This window comes from Myiozetetes cayanensis, unplaced genomic scaffold, assembly GCF_022539395.1.
Source record: "Myiozetetes cayanensis isolate MyiCay16 unplaced genomic scaffold, myiCay2020 scf26, whole genome shotgun sequence".
Classification (NCBI taxonomy): Eukaryota; Metazoa; Chordata; class Aves; order Passeriformes; family Tyrannidae; genus Myiozetetes; species Myiozetetes cayanensis.
In genome coordinates this window covers 4,949,234-4,968,534 of record NW_026087477.1, presented here as the reverse complement: position 1 = coordinate 4,968,534, position 19,301 = coordinate 4,949,234, and the positions used below count along the sequence as shown (strand labels likewise).

The following is a 19,301-nucleotide window of genomic DNA, read 5'->3' as shown; positions in this document are numbered from 1 at the left end:
CCAGTTGAGATCTGCCAGCCTTTAATTAGAAAAAGGCAGGGGAACCACAAGTGCTGTCAAAGATGAATTTGCAAACACAGACACGTTTTATTTTGGGGAGAACAAGATGTTTTCATTGTCTCCACTTAAAGGAAAAAAAAACAACCTGGTTTGCTGAGGCAAATGGAGAGGTTGCAGTCTGGGCTGACCTGAAGAGAGAAAAAAAAATCCTTCCTCTTCCTGATTTTTTAATTTGATTTCTAGAGTAGTTTGCTCAGTCCAGGAAGGAAGGACTCAAGGAATTCACCTCAAGGAATCCCTGGAAGTGTCCAAGTGTTGGACGGGGCTTGGAGCAGCCTGGGCAAGTGGAAGGTGTCCCTGCCTGGAGACACAGGGGTGGGACTGGATGGGCTTTAAGGGCCCTTCCAACCCAAACCACCCTGGGATGTGGTAAATCTTTGAAATGTGGGATTGGGTTGGACTCATTCCTGCTGAAGAACAAGACCTGTGGATCCAGATTTCCCTCTGCTCGGGCTCAGGGAGGGTTGGGATGTGGATTGGGCAGCTCAGGCTCAACAAGGGCATGGCCACAACCACTGACCCAGTGCCTGGGCAATCCTCGATGCCCTTGGGGACAGAGACACTCCCTAGTCCTGTAAAAACCCTGGAAATGTTGGGCTGGGCTTGGTGAGACAAGTCTGTGCTGGGGATGGATCCTGGGACGTGGAGACCTTGGCTGAGAGTTTGGGATCAACCCCCTGACAGGCCAAGGGCTCGTGGATCCCTCCCAACCACCTCCCCCTGTACCAGGTGAAGAAGTTTTGGGATAGAAAATTGATATTAGAGAGAGAGAGAAAGCAGCAGGTGGGGATGATTTCACCCCCCCATTTCAGGTTTGCAGCCGTAGAGTGAGCTTTGGAAAAGCATCTGGGACAGATTATGGCCCTGACCTGGGGCCGGTGTTTATGCCAAAAAAAAAAGGACTCGTGATAAGAGGGCAGCGGGGCCTGACCTGCTGCAGGGCTTGTTTACATCTCCTCAAGAGCCAAACTTCCCCCCACACCCTCCCCCCCTGGAGAGCAGCAGGGAATGAATCCTCCCTCCCTGATCACCCCTTTGACTTCCCCGGGCACCAAAAACACACGGAGAGAGGTAAACAGAGCTGTGCAAGGAGGGTTTTTTTTTTTTGGGAGGGGTGTTTTTGCCCACCCAGGGGGCTGGGGGGGTGGGTTGTTTGGGGTGGGGGTGGGTTTTTTAGGGTGGAGGTGGCCGTGGTGAAAAGCATCGGTCTTTGGCTGCACCCACACCTGCCTGCCTGGCTGGGGCTGTCCGTGCAGGAGGGCAGATTTTGGGAGGTTCCTGGCCGTGTTTTTTAGTTTCTCTGGGGTGTGTTCAGCTCTCTGTTCCGTTCCCAGGGGGGTGAGGGATGGAGGGTGTGATCCCAGCTGATCCATCGCTGATTCACGTCCCCAGGTGCCACATCCACACATTTAGTAAGCACTTCCAGGGTTGTCACTTCCCCACTGCCCTGGGCAGCCTGGGCCAGGGCTGGGCAGCCCTTTCAGGGAAGAAATTTTCCCCACATCCAATCCAATCCAATCCAATCCAATCAGGGAATTCTCCCTAACGACCAACCTACTTGAACAATCCAAACTTCCTGCCTGAAACCAGGCACAAAGTTGGATGCTCTGCCTTCAGGAGATGCTTCAACTCTTGGATTGAGGCAGAGCCCGGACAGAAGGTGGGTTTGCTCTGGTGTTTTATTATCTAGTCCTAAACATTTACTCCTGCTGCTCTGCCCAGGGCAGAGCCCCAGCTCCGTGGTGACAGCAGAGTGATAAATCCCGCTTCCAGTTCATGCCCCTGCTCCGGGAAGGACATTCCTTGCTTTGGGATTCCCAAGCTGTTGACAGGTCCAGCCTGACCCCCTCCCCTCCTCCCGCACTCTGTGACCTTGACATCGATGTGTGAAGGGTTAATGAGGGCTCTGCTCTGCCTCCCTGCTCCCATCTGCTGATTAATTCCAGCCAGGTGTCCACGGGCCCAGGTCTTAAAACAACAAGGGCTGGAGTGTCTGGGAACACTTAGCCAGCCTTCACTCGGCAATTCCAAGTATGGGTAAATATTTGCACCTCCGTGGCTCGAAGACACCTTGGAGATGTGGAGGCAATTACTGGAGGAGCTCTTTACAAGGGGGAAAAACAGGGATTTCCTGGGGAGCAGGGCTGGTTGGGCAGCAGGGAGGACTCGTGGGCTCCTCTTGCAGCTCCTCCTGGGTGGTCCTGGGTGGGGGGTCACAGGGTTTTGGGGGCTGCAGGGTGGGTGTCATCCCACAGCAGCTCTCAGGGAATCCAGATGTGCTCCCACTGGTGTTTGGCTCCACGGTTTGGGGGCCTTGGTTGATTTACATGGGACAGTGAGGAGGAGAAATGCAGAATCCAGAGATTCCAGATCCAAAACCTCCTTTTTTTTTGGGGATACCCCAAGGAAAGCCCTGGTAGGACCCAGCAATCCCAGAAAATCTGTTTAATTCTGTTCCTATTTGTAATTTATAGTCTATATTTGTAATTTAGTAGTTGTCATGTTTTCCTCTTCCCCTAAAATAAACCAAAGGTTCCCAAGCTCTGACTTTCACCCCTGTGACTGAATTTCTGACTTCCAGCAGCGAGGATGACAGAAAAAAACAGTGCCTGCCCAGGGCAATCCGACTTTTCCATGCCTCCTTCCTACCTGGAGACTCCAAGGAGGTCAGTTATCTGCTCTTCTTCATGTTTAATCATAAAATCAGGTTGGAAAAGACCTCTAAAATCATTCAAAGGTTCTGCTGATGCTCCTCTGAGCAATTTTAATTTTTTTAGTCTTTTTTTTTTCTGGGTTTGAGTCTGAAAATTATAGGGGATCTAAGTCACATCTCACTCCAGGGGGATGCTGGAGCACAACAAGCTAAAACCCACCCCAGAGGTTGGGATTGACTTGATCCAGAGATATCTGGGCTATAAAATCCTAATTATTTGGCTAAATAAAGAGCCTCACAAGAGAGCTGTTTCCCTCCAGAGCGGGATGGAGTTGCTCTGCCCCTCTGGGGAGTCTGTGGTGGATTAAAATTCCCTTAATAACTTCACAGGCGTTTCCACATTCAAGTGATCACAGTAATGCTCATAAAGCACAATCCAGGGTGAAGTATTCATGAATTATTTGCCTTCAAGTTGTGTGTGTGTGTGTGTGTAGAATAAAAAAAAAATAAAAAAAATTAAAAAAAAAGAAGAAGAAAAGACCTGGGCTGAATTAATGGCTCTGGGAGAACCATAAATTGAGAGGAATCATATTGCAGAGGGTTTATTTTGTGTGGGCAATAAAAAAAAGGAACGTTTATGGCTTTACGGGGCCCGAATTTCGGGCTGGATGTTTTTGAAGCGGAGGAGCTTTGAAACAACTCACAACTTTTCTCCTTTCATTTCAGGCTTTGCCTTGAAGAGAAACACCAGCCACAGTTGGTTTGAGGCACGAGGGGAAAGGGGGAAAGTGGGAGCAGAGGGAATTCGTGGCCTGGAGCGGGTGAGGAGGGAGAGCAGGAGGATGCTCCGGGGTCCCAAGGGAGGTGCTCAGGCACTGGGGTTTGGCACTAAAGAGAGGTGATCTCAAATCCCCCGTGGCCAGACGTGCTCCTGGATGCTGTTCCCACGCTGCAGGAAGGTTGGGAGGTTCGTCTTCCCTGATTTCCCAACCTGAGGTGATGATTTTACAGGGAGAGGGAAGGGACACCTGGGGCAGGCACCCAGCAGGGTTCATTCCAGGCTGTTGGATCAGAAGGAAGGTGGATCCTGCCCTTCAGCAGACTGGGAGGAAACAACCAGCACGTCCCTGGGAGGTGTTCACAAGGGATGGGGAATCATTTCCACCTCTGAGGGGGAGGATGTGACCCACGGGCAGCCCTTGGGGCCGGGTGTCAGACCTGCTCCTGCTGCACCTCCCCGCAGTCCCTGGAGCTGGGGAGGGACTGGAGCTGCCAAGAAAACCATCTGATTCAAGCAGCAGGAATGCAGACACCATCCCTCCTTGTTTTGGGGGTTTTTTTCTTGCTCCTTTGCTCCGTAGCAAGACCAGGCAGAGCGACCCGAAGCGAAGCCCCGGCTCGTAAATCCTCGTCCCTGCCAGGACCCCGAGGGTTTTCCTTCCCTCTGTCAAACCAAGCAATCAAATCCCCCTCTCCAACAGGTCTTTAATTGGGTGACTGAAGGCTCTGGCGTTCCCTCTGGGACATCTGCTTGCTGGGAGATGCTGGCTCCCATTCCCAGCCTGGAATCGCTCCCGGCTCTGGCTCCGTGGCTCCCACCTGGGAGCGATCAGGGAGGGTCGGGATGAGCTCTCTCCGTGGCACTGCTGGCTCGTGGGGGTGTTTCCACCCCTCCTCCTCCCTGCTGAAATGTCTCAGGTAGGGAGTGAGGAATGGCTGAGTGGCTGTGAGGTGGTGCTAAAAGCCGTTGGGAATTCCCGTGAAACCGCTGGAATAAATCACTGGGGAAGGCAGAGGCATGTTTGGCTCTTTGCTCTGAAATGCTGAGGTGCCTGGGCTACAGATTTAGCACAAAAAGGTTGGTGTTTCCTTCCTAGGGAATCACAGAACCTTTAAGGTTCATCCAAGATCATCAAGCCCAACCTGTGACCCAGATTATATCATGAAGCGCCACATCCCCCCGTTTTTGGAACACTTCCAGGGTTGGTGACTCCACCACTCGTCCTGTCCTGGCTCTCCCAGCCCATCCAGCCTCTTCCCTCTGCTCCTACAGAAGCCCCTGGGCTGGGACAGAGCCAGAATCCCACCAGAACGTTCCCTCAGGGTGGTGGAAGAGGCACGTGGTGTGTGGAGGGAGGGGCTGGGAGTTGGGCTCGATGATCCTCGTGGATCCCTTCCAACTTGGGAGATTCAATAATGGGGCTGCTCCTGCTCTTGTCCTGGTCTCCAGCAATATTTCTAGGAGCCTCCTTGCATCCCTTGGGTTCCATCCCAGCCAGGCTGATGATCATTAATTGTAGGGGATTTAGCTGTTCCCGACATCCTCAGAGATGTCTAATCCTGGTTTGGAGCTACCTGCATTCTTGACCTCTCCACATCCTCCTTTCCTCGGGAATTTTCCCCTTCAGAAAACTGAGCTGGGTTAAAAATTCATTTTAACGCCCCAAACCTTCCTGCTGGGGGGAAGGTGCTGCTGTGGGAGCCCGGGGGGATTGGGGGGCAGGTGGACTTTGGGGTTTTTTGGGTCTTGGGGGGTGTGAATCCTCAGTGGGTGCCTGTGAGGAGGTGTCTGTGGGTGTCAATGGATGCAGCTTTGGGATGGTTTTCCATGGCAAGGCCCTTCCCCACGGGCAGTGATGCATTTCCAATTAACAGGGGGCAAGTTGATTTTTCGTGGCTCTGCTGGGCGAAGTTCAGCTGGGAGGACTTTTTAACCTTGAACCAGACGTCTGCAGGTCTGGCTTAAATTACAGCTCCACGGGGCCGTCATCGGAGCTTGAAAGGAGCAGGTAATTGTAACATTTTTGAACAATTGCCCAGATGAAAATTTTTTGAAGGAAGAAACCTCTGTGAGTGTTCACGGACACAGAGAGGAAACCGGGAATGCTTTGATTGATGAGTGGGGGCCGGGGATGCCCGGGAAGGAGCAGGTCCTTGGCCAGCCTACACAGAGCGAGGGAGGCTTGAAGGACCTGCTGAAATGCTTTGTGGTCGGAGAATTGTGATCCTGATCCCTCTCTGATCATCAAACAGGGCCCAAATTCCTTCCTGATGACATGTTGAGGGAGCGTGTTAGTGGAGAAGCCAGCTGATGAACTCGGGGTGGAGGGGAGAGGGATATTGTTTTTTGGGGGAGGGATCCAGAGCCTCTGGTTGTTGGTGTGACTCCTGGAGGTTTCTGCAGCCCACAGAGCTCCTGGTGATGTTTTATTCTCACTGGAGACGTGGCCACTGAACCAGAGAATCCTGGAATGGTTTGGGTTGGAAGGGACCTTAAAGCTCATCCAGTTGCACCCCCTGCCACGGGCAGGGACACCTTCCACAGGATCAGGTGTCCAACCTGGCCTTGAAGGAATTTTTGAGGGGTAAAACAACAACTTGCCTGTCCATGGGGCTGGTGCCACATTTTACAGAATGACTGCATCCCCAACCTGGAAGAGAAACCCCCAAAGCACAGCCCTGTGGCCAGCACAGCGTGAAGACAGAGCTGTTTGGGGCTGCTCCCTCTGGGACATTTTCCAGGGAGGGGGGAGGAAAAAAAGTGGGAAAGGAGAGACACCCAAATCTTTACACCCCAGTAAGACCTGAGCCTCGAGGGCCTGAGCCTGCACAGCCCCTGCCCAGCAGTGGGGGGAGGGATCAGAAAATCCTGGAATGGTTTGGATTGGAAGGGTCCTTTAAGCTCATCTCATTCCACCCTCCTCCCCTGCCATGGGTCTGCTAGACCAGGCTCTCCTTGCTACTCTAATTTCTGCCTTAATCCCTTTCCAGACATCCAGGCTGGAATCAGAAGGGTTTGGGAGTTGTGCCAGCCCGTGTGAGGAGCTGCCCTGAATCAACTCGCCGGGCAGACGGGCTCGTGTGGGGCTCATAAAACACCCAGCACCTTCTTGGCACAGCCACAGTAAATAAGAGTGAGTATATATATATATATATATATATATAAAAGAAAAACATTGGCCTGGTCTCCTGGGAAAGGGGGAGCTCCTGGCTCAGCTCATTCCCTGCAGTGCTGCAGCAGCCCTGTGGAAAAGGGCTTAGAGCTGAATTGGGGCAGGGGGAAAAATCCTCAATATTTGGATTGATAAAGCAAGGGGGAAATGGTTCTGGGAGGAGGAGGGGACACTGGGAGATGACATGGATGTGTCACTGCCATGAGGGTGCTCCAAGCCCTGTCCTTGGGCACTTCCAGGGATGGGGCAACCTGTGCCAGAGCCTCTCCACCCTCCCAGGGAAGAATTCCTTCCCATTATCCCACTAATCCTGCCCTCTGGCAGTGGGAAGCCACTCCCCCTTGTCCTGGCACTCCAGGCCCGTGTCAGGCTGGGCTGGTGGCACAGAGCTCCATGATCCAGCCTGGGAAGATGCTCCTGGAGCAGGGAGGCTCCTGCCAGAGCTGCCTCTGCCTGGCAAACGTTTGCTGCCTCTCCGAGGGGGTGCTGGTGCATCCAGGATGTTTCCATAACTCAGGCACCGAAAATAAAGAGAAGACAAAAATAATTCCCAATAAAAACTCGCCTCCTAAAAGCAATAAATAACCCTGAGCAGATGCTGGCTGCTCTTAACCCAGTTATCTTATCAGCAGGCCTGGGAGGGAAAACACCAAGCCCATCGTGCTGGGAAGTGGAGCTTCAGCTTCTCCCAATTTTTTTTGGCCTCCCAAATCTGGCAGAGCTCTCCAGAAGCAGGACAGCACCACAGCACAGGTGAGCTCGCTGCCCAAGGGCACCTCTCCAGCCTCAGGGCTCTGCTGGCAGGGGAAGTTTTGCTCTGAAATAACCCAATTTTTGACTCCCTCTTCCACAGTGGCTGCCACAGTGGTGCCTTTTGAGCTCTGTGAAGTTGGGTTCGTGGGGAAAAGCTTCCTGCAGCTTGTTTTAATCAGGGAATCCCAGAATGGTTTGGGTTGGGAGGGACCTTAAATGCCTTCCCACACCTTCCACTAGCCCAGGTTGCTCCAACCTGGCCTTGGACACTTCCAGGGATGGGACTTCCTTGGCCAACCTGTGGCAGGGCCTCCCCACCCTCACAGCAAGAGGATTTTAGGGCTTTGCAGCCCGGTTGGGTTGGGACTCACAGGATGTTACGGCCTTTGGGGTGTCTCAGATCCAGCTGGACCCGAGGAGGAGGAACTTGTGGGTGGATGACTGAGCAGAATGGGCTGTGCTCCCCTCGCTCCCACTGCTCAGTCACCCCACTGGGAGACACTGGGGTGGGCTCCACCTTCCCCAGGATCCAGCGGCCCCTTCTGGGTCTCCATCTGGAGCTGATGGAAGGGGATCCGTGTTCGCAGTAAAAGTGTTTCTGGAGGGGTGCCCTCGCCAGAGTAAATTGTTGGCAGCCAGGGGCTGATCCTCTCTTCATAAACAAAAAGTGAAGGAGATAAAAGCAGCAGCAGCAGCAGCTTGAGCTGCCTCCACCTCCCCCCACCCCCCAGAGCGTCCCTGAACACCCACCCCACATCTGGAGCTCATCGGGGGCAGGACGGGGATGGGAAGCAGCTGAGCCTTCCTCAGGAGCGTGGTCCTTGGGGGGGCAGCCCAGGCAGGGCCCACTTTGGGCTGGAAGTTTGGCTCAGAGCCCTGGTGGCCCTGTGGAATGCCCGGGTGGGGTTGTTGGGGTGTCCTGTGCGGGGCCAGGAGTTGGGATTGTTGGTCCTGGTGGGTCCCTCCGGGCTCAGGATGCTCAGTCAGGGGTACAAGTGAGGTGGCCACCGGGTGTTTTTGGTGGCCAAAGCAGCTCCCTGTGCCCTCCTGGCCATTCCTCCCTCCCACCCCCAACAGTGGGAAAATTGTCCCCAATTTTGCCCCATCCCTGGCACAAACCCTGCTTTGGGCCTGGTGATCTTGGAGGTCTTTCTCAACCTTCTGATTCCACGATCAGGTGTCTCCCACAGGCTCTAGGAGGAGGGGAGCTGGAGATCTTGGAGCAGGCACCTTGAACTTTGGGAATTTGTTACCAGCAAGGCCAGTGTGAGCCCCTTTTTTGCAGATGGATTTCTTGATGCAGTGAGGTTTTAGAGAGCAAGGGAGGAAAAAACCCTGCCAGTGGCCACGCTGGAAAATGTTTGTATTTTCCATTTGCAAGAGGAACATTTCCCAGTTTGGGGGTTGGAAGTGAGTTCTGCTGAGAAACTTGAGGACAGCGTGGAACAATTAAAAAAAAAAAATAAACAGGAAAACAGCCCAATTTGCTACAGCAAATTAATTTATTTCAGGATGAAGCATCTTGACATAAATGAAGTGGGAGCCCCCCGGTTGGTTCCAAATGAGATCTCAGGAAGCTCCTTGCCTGTTCCATTTTCCCCTTGTAGACCCTCCCTTTTAGCTTTTCTTGGAGAAAAAAAAAATTAAATAATAGGTGTTGTGTTTACAAGGGGGGTCACTGCCCAAATCTGCTCTCTCCTGGTGCAGCTGGACCCTCCAGGGTCCCTCCCAGGGGCCAAAACTGAGCCACACTGGCTGTGAGGGGCCACAGGTGGCATCTGCTGTGGAGGAGATGGAAAGCTGCTGCTGGAGTTCCCCTCTGCCTCACCCACTCCTCACTCCCACCAGCCCTTCCTGGGTGCCTGGACTCACATTTGAGCCCCAAACCTCAAGGAAACAACTGTACTTTTGTCTCCTGCCCCTATCCTGAATGTTTCTCAGCCCCTGGCCATCATTTGAGGGTTGTTTTTTTGGGCAGAGACCGACAGCAGACAACTGACAAATCCCCCTTAATCCACCTGAGCTGATAAATCTCTTGGTAAATCCCTCCCCTACCACAGACCTCCTGGGCACCATCCATCAGCGTCTGCAGCCCCCTGGGTGCCTCCTGGGCCCTTTCTGTGCAGGGAAAACCTCTCATTTATAAAACTTGGGGACCTCCCACAGCTTCCCCGTGACCCCAGGCAGGGGGTCAGCGAGCTGAGTAAACTGGTTGGGAGGGCAGGTACTCCTATTTACGTGGAAAGCCATTAGCAGGGAGGATCTTATCTGCTCCTGCTCAGGAGGTGGAGGCTTGGGGTGATGGAAGGGCCGTGGGTAGGGTTGGAGGTGCCTCTGGAACGCCCTGGTTTTGCCCTCCACGCTCCTGGGTGGGTGTTACAGCACGTTCTTGAAGCCCTGGGATGAGAGCAGTGGGTGCTCCTGGTTCTGTGAGGCTGAAAAAAGCACCTTCCCCGAGCCAGGAGTGGGGTTGATCCCTCTTTCCTCTCCTCTATCCAAGCCCAGCATGGGAAGGGTTCACGTGAATGTTCCTGTTGGCCACATCCCGGTTTCCTGTGGGCCAGGAATGATCCCTTTGAAGCCCAGACCCTCCCTCACCTTCCCACACCTCACCCACCAGGGATGTCTCCACATCCCCACGGAGCTTTTGTTCGGTTTAAGGATCCGGATCTCTTTGGGATTGTTTGTACCCAGAGGGATTTTGGAGGTGTTGCTTTGCTGCTGTTGCTGCAACCCAGCCCTGACACCGTCACATGGTGATTACTAAATCCCGAGAAACGCCGGATCTTGGCTCCTGACCTGGGAAAAGAGTTGATGATTTCAAGGAATGGGCAGGACAGGGACAGCTGAGGGGAGCAGAGCACAGTGTGTTGGGCTGGGATCAGGGAAGGCAGCACAAGCTTCCTCAGGGAGCACAGTTCTTTGTTGAATTTCCAGATGTATTTGGGCATGCTGGAGACACGCAGCATTCCCAAAAAAATAACTAGGAAGAGCTCTGGATCACTTCAGTGCCGTGTGTGAACGTGGCCTGGGTAAGGGTGGTTCAGCTCTGGGGGTGGCACGAGTAGTTGTTGGGTTGTTTTGCCCTTGTTCTCCAGAAGGAAATACCACATTCCTGGGAATACAAACAGCTCCCAACCTTCCTGCACCACTCCCTGCCTCTCTCCTGGGGGGCTGGAATGTGTGGGGAGCAGCAGTGGGGCTGCTGGCCTGGGTTCCCCAGGGAGTCAGATCCGTGCCAAAGGGTGGTGTTGCCCTCCACGAGGGCCTGAAACCCTGGAAAACCCACAGGAACCTTGGAATAATTCGGACAGAGCGAAACCAGGGGGCAGTCTGGGGAGAGACAGAGGGGATGAGGTCTGGCCCACTCCAGGGGTCTGATGGGATGCAGGTTTTGGGGGATTTCTGGTGCTCAGGGCCGGTTGCCAACCCCACGCTCCCATCCCAACCTCCCTGTTGACATCCAAGGGCTCTGGATTGATGAATTTGGTTTTAATGGCTGCATCTTTAACCCTGCCATGAGCCTGGGAGACCAGAAACCCCCTGCTGGATGCCAACCAGGGCGTGTGGTTACACAACCCACACTCTCAAGCGTCTCGGGACCTGTTGTTTGTTGGGGGTTTGGGCTCCTCCCATCTCCCTGATCCCATTCCCTGGGTTTCCAACATTCTGATCAATCCAAGATTGAGCAGGGTGAGAGCTCCTGTTAACATTTCTTTGATGCCTGCAGGGAATAATGCCCTGTTTGGACCACACCACCCCATCCTACCCACTGAAGCTCAGCTGCCTGTTTGGGATTCCCGCTGGATCCACTCTGCCTATGGATGATCAACTCCCAAAACACCTCTGTTCTTGGAAAGCCCCGACAAAATGTTCTGCAAGAGCTGAGCAGGGAGCAGTTGGAGGCCACAGCTGTGAGTGTGTCCGGGCAGAGCTCCCTGGTGAGTCCTCACAAAGGAATTCTGCATTCCTCCCACTGCTCTCCCTCTTTGCAGCCTCCCCGGAGCCACTGGAGCAGGGAAGTGCCGTGCTATTCCCTGGTAGGCTCTGCAGGAGCTTTTTAAAGGAATTGGAGGATCTTTTTTTCAGTTAATTTTAATACATCCATCTCCTTGATCCACTGCTGGTGAGGCTGTGAGCCGTATTCCCCATCCCCTTGGAGCCTTTTCTTGAGGAAATTCCCTCCAATTCCCAACCTGAACCTCTCCTGGCACATCCTGGAGCTGTGTCCTCTTGTCCTTTCACCTGCAGGGTTGGCCCAGGGAGCTCAGCCCTGGCCCCTCCCCACGCTCACCTGGGTGAGATCTTGGCACCCAAAGCTCTGCCAGGTCAGGAAGAGCAGGAACCAGGAAGCTTCTCCAAAACACGGCGTTATTTGCCTTCAGATTTGGGGATTATTTCAGTCATCGTAAAACAATCACTCTTCGTGTCAGCCACAGTCAGTCCTGCCAAGCCTGTTATCCAAAGAGCCTCTTCTGTCCTGTCCCTGCTCCAACCTCCCCACCGCCCTCGGGACTGAGCGATCCCTCACCACATGTCACGTCTGCCACTTGGAACGGTGCTCAGTCCACAGCTTTGTGGCCCTTTTCCATGGCTTCTTCCCTCCCAGCTTGCTCATTTGTTTCATTTACATTAATTAACCCCGCTCGGCTCAAGCTCCTCAAGGCCCTGGTGTTCAAGGTTACAAAATTCAAATTTTCAATCCTGGCCTGAAGCTTCTTTGGTGCTCCAGGGTCCTGCAACTTGGGGCTTCCCACTGGGAAACTCCAATCTTTAAGTTATTTATTTATTTATTTATAATATTTTCATATATTTATATTTTTATATTTTTAGGAATTTATAGATTTTATATATAAATATCATTTATTACATATAAAAATAAAAGTTGTTTGTACATAACCATATATATATAAATATATCCATACCTAAGAATATATAAATCAGTGTATCTATATTTAAATTAAAAGAACACACACATTTGTAGGCTCCTCTATGCAGAGCTATATATACTGTATAGAAGGAAAAAAATGCACATTTATATGCTGGACATAACTGTGGCATTATAAGTCTATAAATTATACAGATAGAAAAATATACACATATAAAGCTGCACGCATAAAATTTACATAAACCGCGTGTGGTGTTTTATATGCATTTAAATTACATAGATGCAAAAATTATATAGATACAAAAATAAATTATACAAAAATATACACGGGTAAAACTAGACATATAAAATTTATGGACTGTATCCAGTCATTTATATGTATAGAAAAGATATACATTTATATAGTATATATTATATATGTATATATGGTATAGATATTCATATTACATATATATAATTTATTTATATATATTTATATAGTATGTATTTATTTATATAGTATAAATTTATGTATATAGTATATATGCCTCCCGTGTGGTTCTCCCTCCTCTTCAGCATCATCTTCAGCTCCTTCCTCTTCGTGTCCTTCCATCAGCCCGGGTTCGTGTGACCGTTGTTTGCTCAACAACCCCCTTTTGTCCTCCCTGCAACCTCGAGGGATGGTTGGACCAAATATTGGGAGATCCTCTTGGCCGAGGAAATTTTGGATCCACCACCAAATGCTGGGGAGAAGGAACCACCTCTTGGTTGAGGAACCAGCTCTTGGTTGAGGAACCACCTCCTTGTTGAGGGATTTTTGGACCCACTGCCAAATATTGGGAGAGGAATCACCATCTCGATGGTTTGGGGTTGGGTTTTCCTAAAGATTTGCAAACTCCACGCTCACCTCCACTTTTATTCCATGTTTTCTGGTTGGATGTCAGGCTGGGTTTATAAATCCCTCCTTTTTCCTTACTGGGAAGTCATTTTGAGAAGCTCCAACTGAGTGATGGGGGTTGAACACTCTGAGCATCCCATTTCCTCCTGCCTTATTCCTTTTTATTCCATTGCAGAATGACCAGAGGGATCCAGAACATCACCTGGGAGCTGGGATTTTTAAGCTGGGGCTTAAATGAAAAACCCTTTACCTAAAGCAACAAAAATTTGCCACTTACACTGTGGAAGTCGACAGCACACACCTCATCTCCAAGAAATTACACCCAAAATCATCCCTGGTCCCAGCCCAGCCCATCCCAAGTCCACATTTTTTTCCCTTACAACCTGATTTATTTTTCTTTGTGCTCTCAGAATAGTCAGATTTTCCAAGCAGCCTTTTTTTTTTTTTTTTTCCCTTTTGGTCGTTAAACTACACTTTGTCCTCTTTTTTTAAATTATATTTATTTATTCATTTTTGGGCGGGCTGGCAGCAGGATTTGGGCTTTCCTTGGGTTCCTCCTCCTGGAGATTTATGACTCTCCAAAGATTCTTCCTAAAATATTTACAGAGCGGAGCTCGGAGCGGGAATGTTCGACTCTGGCGAGGCTGTCAGGACTCTGGGTGGCATGAGGGGGGAATATAAACAGACCTTTTTTTCCACTCCCAAAACACCACTATAAACCTTCCCTTCTTTTTGTCTCTTCCCCCCTCTGATTGTTCCCTGTTATCCCATGCCAAGCCCTGCCAGGTCCTTGGCTTCGCCTGAAATGGGTTTTTTTCCAAGAAATCTGGGCAATTTATACCTGTTCTCGTGTGGGCATGGAATAGTTTAAACCTATTTTTGAGTGATTAATAAAATAAATCGTATTTTTTCTGGACGGATGATGTGTTAAAGGATGGGATTGGGGCATTTCCCTGCACATTAAAATATGTGTTAAATGGGGGTGATGGGTCTTTCCAGGGGGAATAGGGTGTTAATTGGGGGGTAACTGCTGTTAATTAGGGACAATTGGCGTGTTAAATGGGGACAGTGCACCTTTAATCCTATTAATTTCTGGAATGGGGTCAAACGATGCTAAAATGGGGCTCAAACAACAGGTCTAATTCCCCTCCCTGGGGGAGCTCCTGGGAACCAGGAACAGGGAGAAGAATCCTCTTTTTATTTTCACTTCGAACAGCTCCCCCTCCCCCCCCGCCGAGTTCGGGTTTGTTTAACAAAAAAAAAGATCAAACAGCTTTGTTTTTTATTATTATTATTTATTAATCCCCCTCCCCCGCCTTCCCCCCCCCAAAAAAAAAGTTCCGGATAAATGATACAAACGCAATAAAAGTCACCTGCCCTCGGCCCCGCGGGGTCAATAAATAACGTACAAAAGGGCGCGGGAGGGGCCCAAATAAATAACATAAGTTACTTCCAATAAATAGAGTATCCAAAATACAGATGCATTGCATCCACTTCTGCAGCCGGGCCCCGGGGCCCGACAATTCCGGCAGGGAAAGGGGAGAATCTGGGCGGAGCCGGGGTTGGACCGAGGGGATTCTGCTCCCAGCACGGGAAAAAGGCTCCTCTTTGCCTTTCCCCCGTTTCTACCTTTTTTTTCCCTTTTTTTTCCCCCCCTCTTTTGTCCCTTTTTTCCTTTGCCCCTTTTTCTTTTTTCCCTTTTATCCTTTTTTTTTTTGCTTTTCTTTTTTCTTCTCCCTCCTTTTCCCCTTCTTTTCCTTTTTTCCTTTTAACTCTTTCTTCCTTTCCCCCTTTTTTCCTTCCTCCCTTTTCCCTTCTTTTCATTTCCTTTTATCTCTTAACCCTTTTTTTCCTTTCCCTCCTTTTTTCCTTTCCCCCTTTCTTCCTTTCCCTCCTTTTTTCATTTTCCCTTTTCCTTAACCCTTTTAATTTCTCTCCTTTTTCTCTTTCCCCTTTTTTCTTTCCCTCTTCTTTCTCTTTCCCCCCTTTTTCCTTTCCCCTCATTTTTCCTTTTCATTTTTTTCCATTCCCCTCCTTTTATCCTTTCTTAATCTTATCTTTTCCTTATCTCCTCTTTTTCTTCCCCCTTTTTCTTCTTTTCATTTCCTTTTTCCCCTTTCCCCCCTCTTTTCCTTTCCCCTTCTCATTTCCCCATTTTTCTTTCCCCTTTTTCCTTCCTTTCATTTCCTTTCCTTTTTTCCCTCTTCCCCCTTCTCACCCCTTTTTCTTCCCCCTGTTCCTTCCTTTCATTTTATTTCCTTTTCCCCTTTTTCCCTCTCTCCTTTTCCCTTTCCTCTTCCCCTCTTTTTGTCCTTTTTTCCTTTTATTTCCATTTTCCCCCCTTTTCCCTTTCCTCCCCTCCGAGGCCCAGGAGGGACACACGTGGCCACCCCATTCCCTCTTTCCAACAGGAAGAAAACCAAGGCTTTGAACACCACCAACACACAATTTACCTGGATAAACCAGGAAAACCCCTTCTCCCCAGCAGGATCCTGGAGCTGGTTAATCAGGGAATGCTTCCCTTGAGAGTGGAAACAACGATCCTAAACCCAATTCCCGCTCCCCGACACCAAACCGGGAGCGAGACCCCAGCAGCAAACGGGATCAGCGCGGGATGGGTGGATCCTGAAATCCTGGATCCTTCCTGCCCCAAACACAGCGTGAACACCCAGAGATGTGCAGAGTAAACCTCCTGGAACATCCCATAACCTGTGGCTGGAGAGCTGGGAGAACACCACCCTCATCTCTGGTGCTGTCACAACCGTGAGGGCGATTTCAAACATCTCCTCGTGCCTCCCAACCTCCTGATTTCCCAACCCCTCCTCTCCCGGGCTGGGAACAGCAAAGCTGCAGCAAAAACCAACCCCCAGATCCTCCCTGACAGATGTTGCACACGGGTTGTTATTATTATTATTAATATTAATATGAAATAACACGTGGGAGGAGGAGGAAGGAGCCAGATGCGATCCTGCTGCAGCTTTGGGGAGGGAATTTTCCATCTTTTTTTTTTTTTTTTTTTTCCTCCCTCTTTCTGCATTGTAGACATTCTTCTGGACAGCTCCAGCTCCTATTACAGCAGAGAGGGCTGGAGAAATGGAAAGCATTAGGGAAACCTATTGGAACCACATTTCCAGGGCTGAGCAGTGACGTGGGATGGCACCGGTGGAGCTGCAGGAGCCCCATGGAAGACACGGAAGCAGAATCCATCCTTTTGGCCTCACTACAATGCCTCAGCTCACCCCAAGAGCCCATCAGGGATTTTTTGTGGTTCCAAACTCCAGCTGCTCCCAAAAAAAAAAAAAAAAGCATCAGAAGCAGTGTGTGGCAGAGGGGGATGTCCCCTCTGGTGCCAACAAGGGGGAAATGGGGGAAAAAGAGCAAAAAATGATGGATTGGAGCTATTCCTGTTGGTTTGAGTCGGGGTTTCTTCCCAACTTTTGGGGGTTCCAAGCTGGATTTGTACTGGGAATGGGGCAGCTGAGGGGAGGGTTGACAGCTGGGAGATGTCCCACCCTGAGCCTTCTCCACCTGCTCCCACATCCCCTCATCTTCCTGCTGCTCCCACCACCGTCCTGGTGAGAGGAGGGTCCCTTGGCCAGGTGCCTGCCAAGCAAGGCTCCCTAGATCCCAAAATTCTGCCCAGAAATGTCCCAAAGCAGGGTGCAAACACTCCACCACTCCCTGGGCACAGGGTGCTGTGAGCAGAGAGGCAGCTCCTGCTCCAAATGCCCCTCCGAGGTGCCGGGTCCTGCACTGCTTCCACAACACCTTCCCTGCCTTTATTGCTCCGGTTCCCTTTCTTTTTTTTTTTTGTTGTTTCACTGGAGGCTTCTGCAAGAAAACTAATTTTAGTTTTATGGCAGCGAGACCTGGAAAGCGCCCAAGCCCTTGAGAGGCCCGTTATTGTTATTATTATTATTATTATTATTAGATTTGGGTGCTTTTTTTTCCCTTAAAATCCATCCCGAGCCGCTGATCCGGCGCTGCTCCCGCTGCCCGTCTGCTGTTCCCATCCTCCAGCTGATTATTTTTTGCCACTTTTTCCCTTTCCAGCCAAATCTAGGGGTGCAAACACACCTTGGTTCGGGGATATGCCTGCACCTGGAGTGTGGGGTGTCTCTGCTTTCAGCCACATTCCCATTCCCGGGATGCAGGTTCACCCCTGGGAGTAGGGGGGGGGTATTTCACCCCTCCCACCCCTCTTGGCTCAGCTGCCTCCTCCTTTTTCCCAAAGTGCAGGGAAAACTCAGTGTTACAGAGTGCAGGCTGCCAGCCCTGCTGAAGGATGGTGTTTATATTCCCTCACTACATCCTGGCTCCGCTCAGCCAAGAGCCACGTTTGGATGAAAAGCAAAGGGGGAAAAAAAAAAAATAGACCCACCAGCCTGGTCCGTTGAGGAGGTTGGGAATGTGGCTGGTCACACACAGGAGATGCTGTCTCCCATCTCCCATCCCATCCCAGGGGATGCCAACCTGATCCCCTAAATCCTGCCCCTTTGAGGAGGTCGGGAATGCAGCTGCTCACACACACACAGCTCTCCCATCCCACCCCATCCCATCCTCGGGATGGCTTCCCCTGCTCCCCTAAATCCTGCAGCACCATCCCTGGGCTGCTGGGATCATGGACACAAAGCCCTCCTCCACCTTGGGATGAAGGGACATGGAATTTTCCCCCCCCCTCCCCAATTTCTCCAGAGTGAGGAGCTGGGATGACTCCGTGACAGGGGGGAGCTGCACACGGAGCATTTTCCCTCGCTGTTGGTTAATGCCCAGGACATGACACCAATATTCTCCTTCTGTTTATGATTTGCTTTTTCTGGGAAGGGAGCCAAGGGGGAGAAAAAAACCCATCAATCCCAGGCAACAAATCGAGCCTGCCCAGGGAACGTGAAAGTCTGCGGGCTCGTTTATCTCCCTGCAGAGTAAACAGCAGTGACACTGCTGTAAATGTGAGGGGAGCCAAAGCCAGGCCCCAGTCCCCTCTCCCGCACCATTCTGGCTGTTGGGGGGATGCTCCTGGGAGAGCTGAGCGGATTTTTTTGGGAGATGCCAAACCAGGAATGCTCCTGCCAGCCCCAGGAAGTGCCACCGCTCTGCTGGTGGCCCGGTGAGGTTGTGTCACCTCCCTGGGCTCCAGCCCAGCTGCCCGTGGCGGGGGCACGGGAGGTTAATCCAGTTATTCAGATTATCCCGAGTTGTAAGAAGCAAAGCCCCCAGGGCTGCTGGAATGAGACGATGGCAAAAGGGGCACGAGCGGAGCCAGAGCCTCTCACAAACCACTGTGGGTGCTTCCTCTGCCCCCAGACGTGGGGATTTGGGGGCTGAATTGTCCCTGGGCAGAGAAGGGAGGTCACAAAAGTCTGGGAAACCCCCCCCTCCCAGCTGCAGAGTGCAGGGCTCAGGGCACCTGTAGCTGTGTGACACACTCTGAACCTGGAATGCACCCCAAAACACACAGTGTGTGTGCAGCACACCCCAAAACACGCAGTGTGTGTGCTGGACACCCCAAAACACTCACTGCATGTGTGCTGGACACCCCAAAACACACAGTGTGTGTCCTGGACACCCCAAAACACTCACTGCATGTGTGCTGGACACCCCAAAACACACAGTGTGTGTTCAGCACACTCCAAAACACACAGTGTGTGTCCTGGACACCCCAAAACACACAGTGTGTGTTCAGCACACTCCAAAACACACCATGTGTGCAGGACACCCCAAAACACACAGTGTGTGTCCAGCACACCCCAAAACACTCGCTGTGTGTGCAGCACACCCCGTCCAGCCCCACACGCCACCGGCACTACTCCACAGGCAGCAACACCCCCACACCACCCCATGCTCACCGTCACCACACCAGCACGTGCTGCACACCCCACACGGAACCCCTGGCACGTGGGGACCACCCCGAGCAGGGGACACCTGCCTTGTGACCCCCCCAGCCCTCTCCCAGGGGCAGGTCACATGACTGGCAGGTGTGACACGGGTGGCACGTGATGTCCCTGGGCACACCCGCTGTCACCTCTGGCAGGGGGGCAACAGGGACCCCCTGGGCCACCCCTGGAGGGGCTCACAAGGACCCTCTGGAGGTGACAACAGCCCCCCACCCACGACAAC

The 19,301-nt window shown here is 51.5% G+C and overlaps 1 long non-coding RNA gene across 8 annotated transcripts; it reads left to right on the top strand.

The window, feature by feature from the left end:
- The first annotated feature begins 1,234 nt into the window (after window positions 1–1,234).
- LOC126643113 (uncharacterized) lies at window positions 1,235–14,104 on the top strand. Of its 8 annotated transcripts, XR_007629671.1 has the most exons (8): window positions 1,235–2,726; window positions 3,440–3,680; window positions 4,195–4,411; window positions 5,369–5,502; window positions 6,485–6,627; window positions 7,299–7,419; window positions 11,150–11,360; window positions 13,360–14,104. It is a non-coding gene; the product is annotated as an uncharacterized LOC126643113 (long non-coding RNA). The 8 variants fall into 8 exon arrangements; XR_007629676.1 differs by having other exon boundaries at window positions 3,440–4,411; window positions 5,467–5,502; XR_007629670.1 differs by having other exon boundaries at window positions 3,440–4,411.
- Window positions 14,105–19,301: the final 5,197 nt, after the last annotated feature.